Here is a 19110-nt window from a genome sequence, read left to right as displayed (position 1 = left end):
GGTAACCAAATAGCAATGATTACTAAATATTGCAATAGACTGTGGCATTCAAAAACTGTGTCCCCATTAACACAGAAATTCCACTTCTAGGATTCTATCCTGTGGAAAGGTGAATAGACAAGAATGTCCATTGCTGTACTATTTATAATATTGTATGAAAAGGAAAACAAATTTATCCTGATTAAAAGAGGAATGGATAAATCAATTATGTTAGAACCATAGTATGGAATACTAGGCAACCATTAGAAAGAATAAGATTAATTTATATTTACAAACATAAAAATATCTCCAAGACATATTAAGTGAAAAAGATAAAAGCATGTTGCTTAATAAAATATACATAGCTGGATCCTACTTATCTAGAAAATATATGTATCTGTACATATATCTATACATTTAATAGATGAGAAAGGTTTGGAAGGGTACATACTCATGGAAGAAAGTGGATGGAGAGCAAGAAAAGTAGGTAAGGATATGTCAAAGATTAATTTCTTTTTTTTTATTATTAGTTAAGGTATTACAAATGTGTCCTCATCCCCCCCATTGACCCCCAACCTCCCCCCCCACACACAAACTCATGCTCCCATCCCCCCGTTGTCCATGTCCATTGGTTTGGCTTATATACATGTATACAAGTCCTTCGGTTGATCTCTTCCTCTTACCCTCGCCCTCCCCTACTTTCCTTCTGGGGATTGATAGCCTGATCACTGTTTCTCAGTCTTTGGGTCTGTCCCTTTTCATCAGTCTATGTTGTTCTCTATAATCCACAAATGAGTGAGATCATGTGGTATTTATCTTTCTCTGACTGGCTTATTTCACTTAGCATAATGCTCTCCAGTTCCATCCATGCTGTGGCAAAAGGCAAGAGTTCCTTTTTTTTTTTTTTACCACAGCATAGTATTCCATTGTGTATCAAAGATTAATTTCTTACTTGTTATGATTTCATATTGTTTACATTTTTATGATTAAATGTTTTAAAAAATTAAAAAACAGTATTCATCAACTGTTAACTAAAAGAAGAGAATAGTAACAGCAACAAAGAGCCTAAGATAAAAGAAAGTTAGGGCCATAGCATGTGTTAGAGGGGTACTGGAAGTCTATTTGAGAAGACTGAAAAAAAAAATCCTATATTGGTAGCAGCTTCTTGTTCTTTTCTTGATATCAGATAAGGTATTTTCAAACAGTGAATCATGCAACCAAAGAGTATAACATGTCTGATTGGTATGCACTCCAACTTTATACTCTACAGATTATGTCATTTTGTATTATGTGTCAAGCATGTCATTAAAAAAGCATGAAACATGTGCTTTTTCCCTGTGATAAGTCACCTTGACTAGGGCACAGAATGAGTAGATTGCAGACTACAGAGTTTTCCAAGTGCCACATAAGAGCCCTAAAACATAGTGATACTCTTCTCATTTTGATGGCATAAATAACACATGCCATCAAAATCATAGCCCCATCTCACATTAGTTACACTTTTGACAAGCAATTTTCATTCAGTAATGTTTGTTTATGAATATTGGCATAAAACAAAAGGAGACATATATCAGGGTTGTTTCTGTTTTCATTTCAAAAGTATGAAGGAGTATTCAACTATATTTTATAATATTAGTCATTTCCTATAATTATTAGAATTAATGTGTAAAATAAATATTTAAAATGCAATAACTTGAGTAATTATATAGATTTTTGTCCTTTCTTTTTTCTCTCCCATCCTTTCTTCCTGCCTTCCATAACTATGTATTAAACACATGTTTTGTGTCAAGCAGTTTACTGATTGTTAGGAATCCAAAGATGAGTATGAGAGAATTCCTGCCTTGGATGAGCTTTCAGTACAGTAAGGTAGACCCATATGTAAACATGTTCATCTGACTAAAACATGGTGTCATAAACAAAATCCTGATGAGAAAGAAAATAATATTTATTGGGTACCTATTACATGAAAAGCACTATGTTAGATGTTTTATATACATTACTCATTGAACATTCACATTTAATCTTCATACCTAAGATTAAATGTAAATGTTAGGTATTTTTACCCTCTTTTTGCAACTGAGAAACTTGAATTGCAAAAAATAAAATAAATAATGCTTAAAATTTTCAAAGCATCTAAGAACTAATCAGCAGTACTATTGAGGTGGTAAAATTATAAAGTTGGCTGGATTAATTGACTTGCCAATAACTGCTCCTGAACTAGAACCTCCAAATTTTGCTACCTACTGCCAAAGCTCATTTTTAGACAGAAAGAAATGGGCTGCTATAGTTCATTATAGTGAAACACAGTGTTTGTCTTTAAAAATTTGGTTTTGAATTTTAAGTATAAGAAGACAACAGTATCAGTGTTATTAACAACTAGAGGCCCAGTGCACAAAATTTGTGCATAGGAGGGGGTGTGTCCCTCAGCCCAGCCTGCACCCTCTCCAATCTGTGACCCCTTGAGGGACGTCCAACTGCCTGTTTAGGTCTGATCCCACAGGGTCTAAACGCCTAAACAAGCAGTTGGACATTCCTCTCACAATCCAGGACTGTTGGCTCCCAACCGTCACCTGCCTGCCTGCCTGATTGCCCCTAACCACTTCTGTCTGCCAGCCTGATCACCCCCCAACCATTCCCTTGCTGGCCTGGTCAACGCCTAACTGCTCCCCTGCTGGCCCGATTGCCCCTAACTGCTCTCCCCTGCAGGCCTGGTCACCCCCAACTGCCCTCCCCTGCTGGCCATCTTGTGTCCACATGGGGGCGGCCATCTTGTGTGTTGGAGTGATGGTCAATTTGCATATTACCTCTTTATTATATAGGATTATCATATAGGATTAACGAGAAGAGAAAAGAACAGATAATTGGGCAAGTGAACTTTCCTGAGAACAAAAGTATTGACACCATATGCAGAAAATAGAGGATTCTAGAAATGCTATTTAACCTGTTATCTGATCTCCGTTTTACCAAATGTCTTCCATTTCATAGTTTATATGCATTCTTAATATAGGAGATAGTTTCCTTCCCTTTTTTGGGGGACAGTGTTGGTTCAGTTTCTGTAGCTAAGAAGTACCTAGAGGACTTAGGGCTGTGTAATTTTTATATATTATTTCTTGTCAGCTTTTCTGGGGGGAGGAGAGGAGCAGACATTTTTATAGCTGAAGATCCAAGAGTGTTAACTAAAGTGTGAAGGGACAGTTAATGAGCCTTCCTCATAAATACAGTTTAACATTTTCTGTTTTCTTTGTTAATATAGATGAAAGGTAGCTTGTTTGCTTCCTCCTGTTCTTCCAACAAACATATATTAACTACCTCCTGTGTTCCAGGCTTTGTGCTAGGTATTGGGGACACAAAATGAAGTAGCTCACAGTCTAGCAAAGACAGACCCGCAGAGACCATATTCTAGGTGTTGTACTATATGTTTTACATGAATTATCTCATTTAATACCTAAATAATTCTCAGATAGGTTCTAATATTGTCTCCATTTAGCAAATGAAGACAAGGCTAATCGAGGTTAAGTACTTGCTCAAGGTTAGACATCCAGAAAGTGGCATTACTAGGTGTGTTTGAATTTTAATTACTACGTGAGCCAGCTATAATAGAGATATAAACAAAGAGCTATGGCAGCCAGAAAGGCGTAAAGGGTGTAAGTAACTGCCTTGGTTTCAGGCAGTCTGGATATGCTTTACAGAAGAGACAGCACTGAGCTTCACCTTGAAAGAAGAAATAGTGGATGTACACTGGGTGGAGAGGAGTGGAAAGGCACTGGAGGCTGGAAAAAAACAAAACCATATGCAAAGGCACAGAAGTGTAAAAGGGCATGTCAAGGTTGAAGAAACAGTTCAGGATCAGCAAGAAATGAGTCAACAGACCTAAAGCTAGATGTGGAAGGTTTGCATGCTTCAACAAGGAGCTTAGTTTTTATCCTGTGGGCAGCAGAAAACAAAAAAAGGAGTAAATAAAAGATGGTGTGTGTGTGTGTGTGTGTGTGTGTGTGTGTGTGTGTGTGTTTAGGATAATGCTTGTGGCAATTCAGAAAGTGGGCTGGAGAACAATTCTACCTCTAACTGCAACAGTCTGTGAGAGAACGAAGGGACTGCCCTGAGGCTCTATGTGATAATGTGATTTATAATAAGAAAAATATTTGACCCCAGTCCCCAGTCCCTGACACAGGGGTCCTAAAACCCTTATAAATTTCTAAGTGATAAGAGCACTAGGAGCATTTTTCATTCTAAAAAGGTGACTCCGTGGGTTCCCAGATGACTCCTGGATGGGGGTTGGTCAGCAGTAAGACCAACCTTGATTAGAAGCTTAGTATTTTCAGCCCTACCCCCACTCCACTTTTCTAGAGAGGAGAGAGGGGCTAGAAATGGAGTTAATAACTGATCATGCTTATGTGATAAAGCCTCCATAAAATTCCAATAGTTAGGGGTTTGGAGAGCTTCCAGGAAGGCAAATACATCCATACTAGGAGGTGACACACGCCAACTCCCTGGGGACAGAAGCCCTGCACTTGGGACCTCCCAGACCTCACCTTACATATCTCTTCATCTAGCTGTTCATCTGTATTCCTTACCATATCCTTTAATAAACTGGTCAAATGTGAGTTCTGTGAGCTGCTCTAGCAAAGCAATCAAGCCCAAGGAGTGGGTACTGGGAACCTCTGATTTGTGGCCAAGTCAGACAGTAGTTGGGAATTCCCTGGAGACCTGCTACTGGCGATGGCATCTAAAGAGGGATGGGAGCTGTCCTTTGGACCTGAGCCCTTAACCTGTGGTATCTGACACTATCTTCAAGTAGATGGTACCACAGATGAGTTAAAATGTAGAATATCCAGCTAATGTCACAGAGAATTGCTTGTTGCTGGGGGGGGGGGGAATGGGGGAGGGCGGGGGGCAGAAATCTACACATTTGCTGATGAGAAGTGTCAGAAGTGAAGTGTTCTGTGTGAAAGTAAAGGAGAAAGACAAAGAAAGCATAACACACCTTATACATGCCATGTTATTGTGCTAAGCATTTTTATATATATTATCCATTATATATATTATCCATTATATATATTATCCATTATATATATTATCCATTATATATATTATCCATTATATATATTATCCATTATATATTATTTACATACATTATTCATTTTATATATATTATTTTCACAACAACCCTTAGAGATTATTTCTTTCTCTTTTTTGCAGAAGAGAACTCCAGTAAGAAAGTTCATATAGATGATCACTGGAACCCAAACCTCCCAAGTATGTCTTCCTTCAAAGCCCATGGCCTTTCACAGAGGACACACTCAAGGACACTACAGTCTGTTTAATAGTTCCACTCATTCCAGTTTGTCTTCATTGAATTTAAATGAAGTGTCTACAAGAGCCAAAGTGTTAAAGAAGCAAAAAGAGAGGACAAAGTAAGGGTAAAAAAAGCAGATCTGTAAAATACAGGCCTAATTAGGGGCTCTTTTTTAAAAGTATGCTCTATGCTTCACCTTTGTTGGCATACTGCCATTCTCCTAAAAGGGAAATTTCTAGAGATGCACATGTCATTTGCATTTGTGGTTTTGGAAACTTCCCAGAAAACTATGATCTGAAGAAAAGGATGTGGTATTAAGCTAAAAATCACACTTAGCTTTACTTAGTAACCCAACTGCCGGCATCAAGGTTATTACTAAAATGATTTTGGGTAGGCTTTGTGCATTTAGATGGACACACTCACACACACAAGCACAAACACGCACACACATTGTCTTTTTAGAGAAACCAGGCGAGCCTGCTTCCCTCAGGACTTGTTTATAACATTGCATTCCAGTGACTCAATGGCAGTGAGACTATATTATATCAAATTTTACATCACTGTAGCAAATTGCAATTATACTTGTAGTATCATTCATTAAGTTTTACAAATGGATTGGTAAAGATAATCCACATAGTGTAAGTGCTGCTACTGTTGTTATTCACCATAATCATTATTTTTCCATCCAACCAGTCACTATAATTAGTACTCACAGAGATAGACCCTAAAACTCTTTGAAGGGTCTAGCAGTAGCAGAAATCATATATGCCTTTGGCCAAAGAAATATCTCCTTTTACCCAAAAAGGGCATTTTCAGATAATCAGATTGACTCAACCATGCCAAGCATCATCTCATGATTTTCCTCTTTCATCCTCTCCCCTCCCCACTTCTTCTTCTTTTTCTTTAACAAGCATTTATAAACCCTGATGATTAATTCATCCATTTATTCAACAAATATTTATTGAGTATGTACTCTATGCCAGACCTCGTTCTAGGTGCTGGGGTTAGAGCAATGAATAAAGTAGACAATAATACCTACCCTCAAGAGATGCCATTCTAGTGGACTGGTCATGTCACATAGCTCAACCAGACCATCAGTCCACCTGAGGGCCTGTATCAGACACCCTGTCAGGACTCAGGACTGGCAATAGGTGAAGAGTGAGGTGAAGAAAAGACCAGGCCTTCATACAGCTACCGCCCTCCACTCCCACCCACACCCCTGCCCTCCTGCCAGAGTCTGACTACACACCAGCAGGTTAAGAAAAATTTTCCCTGTTGCTGCACTCACTTTTGTATGATGCTTTGGGTTGTACCACCTCTGGAGTCTCACAGTTCTTACAGCTGAGGCTGTGGCTCTCTGTCCCAAGTAGCAGACCCCAAACACCAAGCACCTGGGAGCTTTTCATGAGGAAAAATCTGAAGATCTGAAAAAACTGAGGGTATTTTACTGGTACATGAAAATCAAGACTCCTGATCTCATTAAGTCCAAACCTGTACCTACCCAGGAGCTGTGCAATCCAGGAATCCATCCACACACAGTCCACCTCTGCCAAGCTAGAGAAGCACGTCAGCAATGCCTCCAGGGCATGACTGGGGTGCCGGAATTTGACCTACTTCATACTCGGGCTCCTTCTCTGTAGGATCTTAATGAGTTTTCTTAAACCAAATCTTCTCGGTTTCCCTAAAAAGTAAGGAAGGAAACAAGATTCAAAATGATTCATTTAGAAGTATCCTTTCATCATGCGATGTTGATTAAAATCACTGATTCCATTGTGAGCATGTAAGTAGAGGACTACCACTTAACCGTTATAAGAGCAGAAACAGAAACTACCTAAAAAAACTATCTAAATTCTCAGAAAACCGAAAACAAAAATGCTATTTTGGCCAGTGATTCAGCCTCTTTCCCTCAAACCATATCTTTTACTGAAGGTAATAAGGGATAAGGAAAATAGATGTTTTGAGTTGATTTCTTATTTTCTCTTTCCTCCTGCAGGAGGTGACTAATGAATAGTGAAATAGCCAAGAGGTAGGCTGGAAGCCGCAGAGGAGAGAAGGAGCAAAAGACAGAAATACTCCACAAAATGGGAGCTAGGTCTGAAATAATATAGAATTCAGTGTATTTCTATTTCAAAAGGTAAGAGAAAAGATATGGAACATAATAGTTATATTAGCTTAAGTAATGACAGTAATGAATAGTTGCGTGCCTCTACTATGCTAGGCCCAGTGCCTGCCAGGTATTTTATATCCATTACCTCTCAGCAATCCTGCAAGGGCAGCATTATTTTTCTTAAAAGAAGAAAAACTGGAGTCTGAGAGAGTTAAGTAACTTGCCCAGATCCTCATAGCAAAGTGGTAGAGCCTGAATTGGAACCCAAACTTAGTGCCCTGCCCTTTCACCGCAGGTCTCCTCTGCACCACTTCTTAGAATCCACTGCAAAGCACTACACATTTTTCAAATGGGAATATAGTATGTTATTATGTAATTTAAAATGTATTAAATAACATTATAGTGAAACATGTAGGTTATCATTGGCCTCTAGAATACAAACCTTATTGTACAGAAAAATTACCTACAGAGGTTGTTTAAATTGCATATTCCTGGCTTCCACCCCTAGATGATTGAGATTCAGTAGGTCTGGGGTGGGGTCCAGGAATCTACATTTTAAACAGGCATCTGGATAAGTAATATAGGTGATCTTCACACCACACTTTCAAAAACAATGTTGTAGACCTAAACCCAAATTGCCAATTCTCAATTTACTATTCCCTTATCTTGTCACCTGCTTTATTCTGAGATACTGTATATGGAGCTATGCCAATAAGATAGCAATCTGGTATAGCAGGAGAAAAAATAGAATAAAATACTGGCGGGGAGAGGCCACTAATCAGCTGGGTAAACTCAAACAATTTGTTTAAATGTTGCGGGCCTTTGTTTCCGCATTTCTAAAATGAAGAGTTTATAAAATCACACATCTATGATTTTATTCCTTTTTTAAAGAAAGCCACTTTTTAAAATGATAATGATATATATACAGCCCAAACATTTCAATGGTTAAATGTAAGAAGCAGAGTCTATCTTCATAAATTGTATCATGTTAACACAGTGCCTCCAAATGCCATGAATTGGGGGAAGGGAATGAGAATCCAAAGATGAAAGCAGGTATAACTTAAGTTATGTTTTTAAAACAATTCAATTCAGTTGTTTGCTTAGCAACCAATTTCTTCAACCAGGTAGTTACATCTGTACTAAGAATTCTTCAAGTATATAGTATTTCAAATCTTAGAAAGCATGTTGTTACACAATCATTCATTCTAATTTCCCATAGCATCTTGAAGTTCAAAGCTACTTCCAGTTTGTTTTTAAAGAACTAAAGATAGCCTTTGATTTATATCAACACACCCTTGGAAACTGAAAACACAGGTTGAGAATTGCTGATTTATATCTTGTTTTAAAATGCCTAAAGTACGGCTTATTGAATGGATAGTGTCAATGGAGGCAAGTTTAACAAGTGAAATGAATCACACAAATGAAGTCACAAGTTACAAACGAGAAGGAAGACCACAGGTAAAAGCTATAGTTCTAGCTCAATGAGGAAAATAATAAAGCAAACTTGCTGCACTTTCAGAAAATTGTGTGTATATTTACCTCCCTTGAAATATTCCTTTTTGCTCTGTGTCTTATTAACACCTTCCTGGAAGGCACTAATTTGCTCGTGCAAACAGCCTAGTCTAGCGAAATTTGGTTACAGGAAGAGACAAGTAAAGATATATTATGATGTGGGAAATCTGAATCACCAGAAACAAAAGAAACAATTAAGTAAAAACTAAGTTGAGATGCACTAAGAGCCATGTTGAGGGAGACATTAATTTCACATTTAGATAGTGTGTATTATTTTCTCCAGCATTTTGTAATATAATTTAACAGCTTTTATTTAAAAAGAAACTTTTCAACTCAATCGATGCTAGTTTTATCTCCAAAGCTTTCAATTAAACCATGTTCCCAAAAGGATCATATTAAGTAAACTCAATGCATTCATAATCTTACATAGTCTGTATAACATAGTAATAGACTCACTTAGGGAGGTGCTCTGAAATTATTTTGCATGTTTCATAAAATAAATATATTTTTCTATGTATTTTCTAGCTATTTCCTTAGCAAGATCTTGGAGAGCTCATAAATTGACTTTGACTTCTTCAGTTTATGATTTTGCAGCATTCAAGAAAGATAAAATGTTTTCTGCTGCAGCTCAGGAGTATACTATTGCTACAGTGTATTTACTTGTATTGCAAGGTAGGCTCAGAAGTTAAAATGAAAAGGTTACTTTTTTAGGTCAAGAATTCTGAGGAAAACAACTTTTTATATTCCACACTAATCTTAAATAACATTCATAAATGCTATGACCTAAAAAATCAAAGTAACTTTTTTTTTCTGGCTTAAAAAATTCTAGCCAATAACTTCTAATTCATACATTAACCCAAAATATGAACTTCAGAACCAAACCACTGGTGAGCTTTCAAAGACCAGATGGGCACCAGGCTATGTAGGTGCTCAAGCACCTGCTCCTTTCCCATTTTACTGCACCTTCTAAAGTGAAAAACAGTTCTGTGAGACTGGAAGGGGCTGATGGAACTACAGAGCTCCCTCTCCCAAGACCAATGAGAAGAGTAGGGCCCACGGGCTAGGAACATCTATCATTAGGACTTTCAGAAATCATTGGAACACAATTTGGCCTGCAAATTTTACATTTACCTAATTTCTTTGAGGCTCTGGGACCATTTAAATAACTTTGGGAATAATTATGGCCTAAGGATATCCTATCAATGCTGAGGAGAACACAGAGAGGTAGGCTTTGTTGGAAATGTGTCTGTTTAGTAGCTAAGAGAAGTTTTTCTAGAATTATTGTTTAGGCATTCAGAATTTGGATAGGCAAAATAATTCTCAGTAATAATTCTGAATAATCCTGGTGTCTAAAAGGCCAGAAAAAGGGATATCAAAGTAGATGAAGTGAATTAACAATAATGACAGCTAAAAAATTATCAAGTACTTGGCATGAGTGATCTTGGTTAAACCCCACAATAATCCTTTGAGTTAGGTATAATTATATATTTCATTTCACAAAGATGGAAACTGAGATCTAAAGAAGTTAAGCAACTTGCTTAAGGATTCATAGTTGGTAATGGAAGAATCAGAATTTAACCAGGCAGCAGGGTTCCAGACCTGACATGTGTAAACAGTATGATACACCACCTTTGAGAAGGGCTCTTTTGTTTCCATAAAGTCCAGCTCTACAACAGTCAGCTTGTCTCTGCCTACCTGTCATTAACTGCCAAGGAAGTGAGACAATCTCTAAGGTGAGAAGCATCAAATATTCATATGAGATTTAAATAAGGAGCTTACTTTTTTTTTTTCTTTCTGCATTGTGCTGTACTAAAGGCAATTTATTTCATTTGGTACTATAGAAGCCATACTATTAATTTTGGAATGTGATACTAGCATGGAAGATTTGCTTTATACAATCTGTTGCTCTTTTTTATAAAATCTTCTTGGGCATCAAGGATACAACATTTAGGGCCCTGGATTTATGGCTTCCGTGAACACTTTTAAATAAAGCTTCTTGCGAGGGCTTGGGAAAGATGGGGTAACTTTACCTAGAATTTGTGGAAGTGACTGTAAGACAGATTGAATTCTCACTCTTGTTGCTTTGGCTGGAAAATATCACTGCCTTGAGGCTCTTGAGAGAAGCTTGCTGCCACCTCTGAGCCTGGGATGTCCCAGGAGCACCTCCTCAGAAGTGAACTCTTACAGCTCACCCCTCACCTCTAGGGACCAGTGGGGTCCTCAGCCTTAGTAGAGATACAAAGGAATGCCAAGAGCCCTGTGCAATTCCTAACATATTAGGATGCACAGCTAAACAGTGCACACTATTTTCTTCCCTGACCTTTCTATTCTGCATTGTGGGATTGGTTATCTGCACTCACATTGATCTCTATGCCTTTGGAAATGGACAATGACCAAGTTCTCTTTTCATCCATTTATTCAAAGCTTGTGGTCAAAATAGACCCAGAAATTACTAGAAAAGATGAAAAGGCCAAGAAGGTTTTAGTAAATTATGTAATATATTAAATTGCCTTAAAGTACAAGTATCTTTTAAAAAGGTAGCATTCATCATTTTTTGTTTTTTTTTAAACAGGAGAAAATCAGTTTTAATACATGCTCATGGGGAATTAACATAGGCATGAAACTTCCACTCTCTTATTGTTTACACACAAGTTCCTCCTATATTTCACAAAACATTTAATTATTTCCTTATCTGGCAATGGTTTTTCTTGACCCTGTGGTCAGATAAGAAGGTTGGGCAGATGTTACTTCAATTTAAATGGATTTTTATGTCATTAAAAGGAACGTTTGCTCTGTCTAAGAAGAGTATTGACTATAAAAGTCACAGGCTCCTGACTATTTCCTGTGGGATTTTTCCACTGTCCTTCCAATTAGCCAGCCAATGTGATGTTTCACTAAACATGATCATTTATTTTTCTCTGGAGAGTTGCCTTTTATTCTGTTCTAGAAAGATGATCCTGGAAAAGAAAGCTTCCTATATCTCTCAGTGCAATATTTATGATTCCTGCAGCCCATCATAATGAATGACAAAAGAAAACGCATTCAGTCTCCTTGCTCTTCTCATATAAAAAAGCATTGGTTTCAGTTTGAGTCCCAGCCAACTTCCATTTTTAGGCAATAATTAGTCAAATTATACCAATCACCAACAATCATAACAGAAATTATATCATTGTAATTTAGACCAATGACCTTGAACTTATGAAAATAGAATGTGTGGTATTTAATTGCATGATGTGACACTACAATTCTATACCTATAAACTCAAGGTTTTTATGTTAATTAATTTACAATACCCTATACACTTTTATTTCTGAAAGGGACAAAATTATGTAAGTTCCACAAAAGATCCAAATAGCATATTATCTCAAATAAACTAATCCATATTAAAAATAAAACAAGATTTTTCACTCTCATAAAAATAATGAATCCATACACATTTCAGAAATCTGAATGGACCTTGCAGCAAACATGTTTAAATTGAACTGTTTTGGGGAATTGGTCTAATATAAATTATTGAATGATTAAAACAAATTGACATCTTTTCTAATCAAAGAAATGCTGAATCTGTTCAATACTCACTGTCAGCAGAGTTCCTCTTAAGACACAGAATGGGCAATACACACAAAAACAAACAAGCTGGATGCTTCATTCACATCAACAGAGCGATGAATAAGAGACTCTTCCAGCACAGTAGGCAAATTTTCCCTTTAATAAGCAGCCAGGAAAAAGCAATATTTCAATGTTTGCTTTCCTTCCTCTGAGAGAGGAGGTTTCACTATGACTTATTTTACTTCCTTTTCACCCTGTCCTATTTTCTTGGCTCTCACAGACAGCTCCAGTAGCAACATGACAATACCACTTTGCACTTGCCGAAAGCGCCTTTTCTCTAAAACTCTAAGCTGTGGTCTATGCGAGGAGAGTATAAAACAGGGGAAACGATGCAAACATTGAAGTTCATCCTCTCGTGCAAACATTTTGAGAGACCAAGACCCTTCTTAACCCTAGACTGGGAATGAGAGACACTAAAACAAACCTTATTCCTCCAAAAGTTCATGTTTAGTATCCTTGAGGGCCTTGGCAAGATTTGACATTATCTCAAGTTCTTGCTCACACAAACAATAAAGCAATGCCTTTTTTAATTATGAGGATGTGAAAAGTAACTAGATTGCATTTTCTAAAAGAAAACTTGGAAAACAGCAGATTCTTAAAATTCTAAAAATAAGCCTAAAATGGTTGTCTACAGCGTATCAGTCTTGAAAATATTTTTCTAGAGAAGAAAACACTCACATTTCTTTCTATTTTTTTTTTAATGAAAAAACTTACTTGTCCAGGGATGAAACATCTCAAAATAAATTTAAAAAATGGTTCAGAATAAAATTTATCAAAAGTTTGTTGATACTCTCTCTTTGAACCCATATATATGCATATATCTACATCTATATCTATCTACACAACAGTTTTTTAAATTTTCTTTATTGTTGGAAGTATTACAGATGTCCCCTTTCGAATATTTTTTAAGGGAAGAAAAAAAAATTTCTTTACAAACATCAGAGATCTGTTCTATTTTAAGGTTACTACTGTAAGTCAGAGATTTTAGACTCCCCAGGTCCTGGTAATCATATGGTTATCTCAATATTCACGCAAAAGCATTTCAAAAAATTCTACATCTATTCATAATACTTTTAGCAAGTTAGGAAATGAAGGGACATTCCTTAACCTAATAATGGGCATCTATAATAAAACAGACTAACATCAAAGCCAGCAGTGAAAGCATTCACTAAGAAAGGAGCAAGATATGTTCTCACCACTCCTATTCAACATTATAGGTCCTGGCTAATGCAATAAGGCAAGAAAAAAAAAAAAGGGCATAGAGATCGGAAAAGAAGAAATAAATGTCCTCTATTTAAAGATTTTAAAAAACACAACTAAAGATACTCAACAACATTATTCATTAGGGAAATTAAAATTAAAACCACCTTTATATACCACTATATACATATTAAAAAGAAAACTCTAGAACAGTACACCAACAGTGTGAATTTTACTGTAGTTAAATATGGTAAACTTAAAACATACAAATACAAACATAAAAAGGATATGTAACAAAATACTGATGGTAATTATTTCTTAGATGTGCTATCATGGGTAATTTTAATTTTCTTCTTTGTCTTTTTCTGAAATTTAAAAATTATCCCCAATCAATATATCTCAATTTTGTTTCTGGGAGGAAATAAAATTGCATTTCTTTCATCTGTTGAATGTGAGCCTCCAGACCTAGTTAAGGCTGCAGCTGCCTCTTGGAGGCCTCTGTGAGTCCAGTAGTCCTTCCTTTCTGTCCTTTGTTCTTTATGAGAGTTTCAACATGTCGATCCTCACTTTAAGCTGCAGTAGTTGCCTAGTACCTACTCAAGCAAGCCCTAACTTCTTGTCTGCCTTCCGAGTCTACTTCTGGTCTAATAAGATTAGGCAAAGATTTTTTGAGCCTTTATTATGTGCCAGGCACTGCTAGGTGCTCCAAAGGATTATCTTATATAATCCTTAAATGATATACCTTTTCTGTCCTCAATTTATAGATGCCCATAGTCATAAGCTCAGAAGACTCAGAAGAGCAATCACTACAGAGTCCAAATTCTCAATCAGTGTGATGAAGGGAGGTGGTTAAGGAGCATAGCATCTGGAGAAAAGCAGCCTGCGTTCTAAAGCTTCTAGCTTGTGACCTTGAGGGAAATAACTTTCCTGAGCATAAGATAAGGACAATAGCAGCAACTATTTATCGGTTGGTTGTGAGGATTAAATTAAATTATAAATGTGAAGTGCCTGGTACACCTCCCCCTCCCCCCTACACTCATCTTATTTCCCCTTCAGCTCTAGCAGGAACCTTCAGCTCCCATCAAAGCGGCCTGCTACCTTTTCAGGTATAACACCGGGATCTTCTTGTCTTTAGGTCATTGGTTTCTTATTCTCTCAGCCCAGAACATCCGCTGTTCTTTATTCCACTTTCTGTTTTACCCTAGCCTACCAGACTCAGTTCAAGTTCCCCTCTGTCCAAGACAACATTTCTTTATATTGCTCCTTGTGGATGGTCATTAATGCTTTTTATGGGCATTAATTTTGTCTTCAATTAAAGTGGACATTCAATAAGGTAGTCATTAGCCTTATGTGAGTATTTAAATTTAAATTCATTAAAATTAAGTGAAGTTAAAAATTTTAGTCCCTCAGTTATACTAACCACATTTCAAGTGCTCAATAGCCTTTTAAGTGGCTGATATCAGCTATATTGGATAACACCAATACCGAGCATTTCCATCACCATAGGGAGCTCTGTTGAAGAGTGCTGGTGTAAAATGTAAACCTTTTTTTTTTGGTGGTGCGGGGGGGGGGGGGGGGAGTCGGGGGGCGGCAAGGACAATAGCTAAGGTTCTAGAAACTTAGGAGTGCATGGTACAATGATTACATAACACCAACTCAGTTAAGTACTTATGTTTTGCTTTATTGATTGACCAAGAGACGGAAATACTAATATAAACATGATAATTTGAGCTAGGCAACAAAACACTGATTGATTAAATTATGTGTACAATTTCAACTGTAGTTTCAAAAGACCAAATTTCCAAAGAGCTCGAACTGTCTTTTCCTTTTTAGGGAAATGAAATAATTATTCTACCAATGACCCCTTCAGTTAGGAGCTGATGTCCGCTATGACATGCAATTTTCACAAATCTTACATGGAAGCTGCTTGTGTTAAGTAATCTTTTGCAAAACATTATCTAAATAATTATCTTACAATGAGAAGATTTCCTTGTGCTTGGCAAATACTGCCCTGACAATTCACAGCATTTCAATAAAAGGAGAATTCATATATTCACTTTATTTTAAGGTAGGTAAAGAATTAAGGTCAAGTGATTTACCCAGGGTCACATTTCAGCGCTACTGCTGGATTCCATTTCCTCAGACACCTGAGCCCCTATCCTACTCTCCTCATTGAATCCTGGAGTTTTAAATCACTCCCAGGCCCTCAGGGCATTTTACACCCACTAAGGATGCCACTTAGATTCCGAGTGCCTACAGTTTGTAAACTCTCTGCCAAAGCAGCAAAAGCGGAGGCTGATGCAAACCCCCAGCCCAATCACGTCAACATCTTGGCTCCATCCCCGCTGAGTCACTGCCACATAGTAAAGGACTCTCAAAAAGTCAGATTGAGCTTAAACCATTCCACTAAAGCTGCTGCAGAGAAGTAGGTCATTAAGAAGTAAAATATAAAATTAGCAAAACAGCAATTTTTTCCACCATATGCTAAGAGGTTTTTTTCAAATGATAGCACACACCCACAAATCCATACATCAGACAGGAAGGCAGATTGAGAAAGTGGCTTCAGGGATGCGTTGATTGAAATGCTCAAGCAAGATGAATTGCTTTTTGATAATTAGATTTGAGGAAATCATTTTTTTTCCTTCTGTGTGAATCCACTGTTTTGTGTATTGCAGAAAGACTTAAAATTCCAGAGAGATAAAGGTCTTTCTCCACATGCTTCATCTCTGTGCTTATACCCAAGACACAATGAGAACTTTCATAAGATTCCTCTTATCAGGCTTATTTGCCAAATATTTTCAATGTTAAAATGGTTCAGTATTTCACCCAAACTATAATTAAAGCTTGAAGAAGAAAGTCTTATTCTAGGAAACGTGATCATTAACATTCAAAAGAATAAAAGGGGGAAAGATGTGACTTTCAACAAATGAAATTAGCAAATGAACCTGATTTTACATTTCAGGCATTCTCTGATAGCATAGCTCCTGGAATCATGGCATAAATAATGGCTCCCATGATTAAAACTGAGAAATTTAACAAGGCACAAGATCAAAGTGCACACACACTGGGTTAACCTCACACTCATTCAGTCACAATTATTAAAAAATGTTCTCTGTTGGGCTTGTACTGTGAATTTGAGAGGAATTCTTAAGTGACAGTAAATTTACAGCCTCTCCTTATTGCAGCAAATTTGCTTGACCTTTTTTTTTTTTGCTGACATTTTGATACACTAGTACTCTAATCCCATTGAGAAATAGCATGATTATAATCTATGGCAAACACTTGCAAGTTATTATTATTTTATTGAATTTATTGGGATGACATTAGTCAATATGAATATAAAGGTTTCAGGTGCGGGTTTCTGTGTTACAAGATCTGTATATTGCACTGTGTGCCCAACACTTGCAAATTACAAGAAAAAAAGAAAGAAGGAAGAAGAAAAAGAAGAAGAGTGAGAAACAGAGATATCAGGATAACATGCAACTCTCCAATATCAGAAAAAGTAAGCAATAGTACCAACAAAAACCTTATTTGCAGCATCTTTGCTTTTGTCCATATTGAAATCCACCCCCCTCCCCAACCTGGGAGATATGCTAAGTCTGTTCATTAAAGAGGTGGGATAGGAAGGTAGGAAGAGTCAGAGACATAAGAACATGGACTGTGATGAAGAGATACGCAGAGAGGAAGACACAGGGGAAGAAAGAGGAACAGAGAGCCCAAAACAGATGCCATAGAGAGGGGCCGAGAGGGAAACAAACCCTCTCATTTAGAGCTGGTTGGTATTAGGTTAGGCAGCGAGTATAATGATCTATTGAAAAGTTCAAACAAGACTGAAACAAAGGTGGATATATTCAGCTTAAATTGACTTGCTCAGTGGAACAGTCATATTTCCCCTGACCTTTCTAGCACAGTTCACATTCAGGGGCTCTCTTGAGCATCATCTAACCTTGATATTTTCACTCAGGCTGTTCCAGTCAGGTCAGTCGCCAGAAAATGGAGAACACTAATTTGTAACCTCCAAGGTACTTGGATTAGGAAGTTATTTTTCATTTGAAACTCAACTGTCTGAACCACAGCACGGCTGCCCAGGTTGCTCTCAAATCCTGGCATTTCATTAATTACCGCAAGAGACGATTGCCTCTGACACCTGCATTGGTCAGAGCATCCTCTTCACTAGTTAAACAGGAGGCAGGAGGGAATGTAGGATTGACCGATGCTGGGGATTAACTACACAAAGCAAGAGCCTGTGCGATCTGTGCTATATCAGTTACACACAACAGAAGATACTGGGTGTTCTGGTGAACCTCATTTTCAAATGCAGGCCAATAACATCAGCTATGCCAGTGGTTCCCCAACTTTAGCTTACATCAGAATCACCTGCCTGGAGAGCTTGTTAGAACACGCTCTGCTGTGACCTCCCCCCAGAGTTTCTGCCTCAGTAGATCTGGGGACCCACCCTGAGAACCCACCAATCCCAGGTAAGTTAGGAGGGGAAGGCTGTGGGGAAAACAAATAGGTTCATTCAGGTAAAGAGGGAAGATGCCTCCTCTAGATCAGTGCTTTTTAAACTTGAATGTGTCTATGAATCACCTGGGGATCTGTGAAAGCGCAGATGCTGACTGAGTAGGCCTGGTGTTGGCACTGAGATTCTGCATTTCTTTCTTCTTCTTCTTTTTAATCTTCACCAGAGGATATTTTTTCCATTGAATTTTTAGAGAGAGTGGAAGGGAGGGAGGGAGGGAGGAGAGAGAGAGAGAGAGAAAGAGAGATGTGAGAGAGAAACATCAATTGGTTGCCTGCCGCATAAGCCTGACTGGGCCCAGGGATCGAACCTGCAACCCAGGTGCATGCCCTTGATTGAGAATCGAACCCATGACCCTCCTGTGTTCGGGTGCTAACCTCTGAGGACATCGGCCTGGGTGTGATTCTGCATTTCTAATAAACTTCCAGGTGATGTTGATGCTACTGGCTCTGGAACTACACTGAGTTTCAAGGCTCTGCATTATCCAGGCCAGTGTTTTTCCATGTATGTCCTGAGGACCATCCATATCAGAATCACGGATTGATGGGGGAGGGAGGATATTGTTATGAGTGCAGATTCCTAGGCCTATCCCTAGATATACTGTATAAAAAACTCTGGAAGTGGGGCCACATGGATCTGCAGGTCAAGAAGGAGTTACTATGATTTTTATACAGATTGAGAACAATGGCATGGGGGCTTAGGGAAGGGAGGAAGACAGGAAGATTAAATAATCACTGTCAACAGGTCGTTATTCAGTGATTAATGTTTCAAGGTACTGACTACCAGAGCTCCTAATTATTTTCTCTCTCTTATGTATTCTATTGTCCATCTTATGTTGCCTGTTGGTGACATCACCAGAAAAAGTAACTAGAATCCTAAAAGAAA

At 37.7% G+C, this 19110-nt stretch overlaps 1 protein-coding gene across 1 annotated transcript in view; it reads right to left on the bottom strand.

The window, feature by feature from the left end:
* The window catches only part of ARHGAP5 (Rho GTPase activating protein 5), a 131371-nt gene extending 118667 nt beyond the window's left edge, over positions 1-12704 (bottom strand). Inside the window, exons 1-2 of the mRNA XM_081089834.1 lie at positions 12474-12704; positions 6777-6956 (exon numbers count right to left, since the gene is read on the bottom strand). The gene's annotated coding sequence lies outside the window, so the exon portion shown is untranslated. The remainder of the gene's footprint in view (positions 1-6776; positions 6957-12473) is intronic.
* Positions 12705-19110: the final 6406 nt, after the last annotated feature.

The sequence above is a fragment of the Myotis nattereri genome, assembly GCF_964212035.1.
Source record: "Myotis nattereri genome assembly, chromosome: 1".
In the NCBI taxonomy this organism is placed as follows: domain Eukaryota; kingdom Metazoa; phylum Chordata; class Mammalia; order Chiroptera; family Vespertilionidae; genus Myotis; species Myotis nattereri.
This window is presented reverse-complemented; position numbering and strand designations above follow the sequence as displayed.